Here is a 395-nt window from a genome sequence, read left to right on the forward strand (position 1 = left end):
ATTTTTCACCTTATGTTTGCAGATGATCTCTTACTGTTCACTACCAAATGTCGGGTGGAGATGATTATGAAGACCCTTGACCTTTTTACTAAGGCATCCAGTTTGAAGGTTAACTTTAGTTAATCTAAGGCGTAGTGCTCAAAGAATCTTCTGTTAAGAAGAAGGAATATTTTGTTCGAATATCTAATATTCGTTTCACTCAGCACTTGAAAAATTACTTGGGAGTTAATATTGAGGATGAAAAAGCAGCTAAAAAAATTGTTCATGAGGTTATCGAGAAGATTCATCAAGGATTAGCTAGTTAAAAATAGCATCTTCTGCTATGTCTTCCATTTTTATCTATCAAATGTAAGTCATTATTTTAACTTTGTAACACCCTAAATAAATTATACCAA

Source organism: Arachis ipaensis, chromosome B09 (assembly GCF_000816755.2).
Source record: "Arachis ipaensis cultivar K30076 chromosome B09, Araip1.1, whole genome shotgun sequence".
In the NCBI taxonomy this organism is placed as follows: Eukaryota; Viridiplantae; Streptophyta; class Magnoliopsida; order Fabales; family Fabaceae; genus Arachis; species Arachis ipaensis.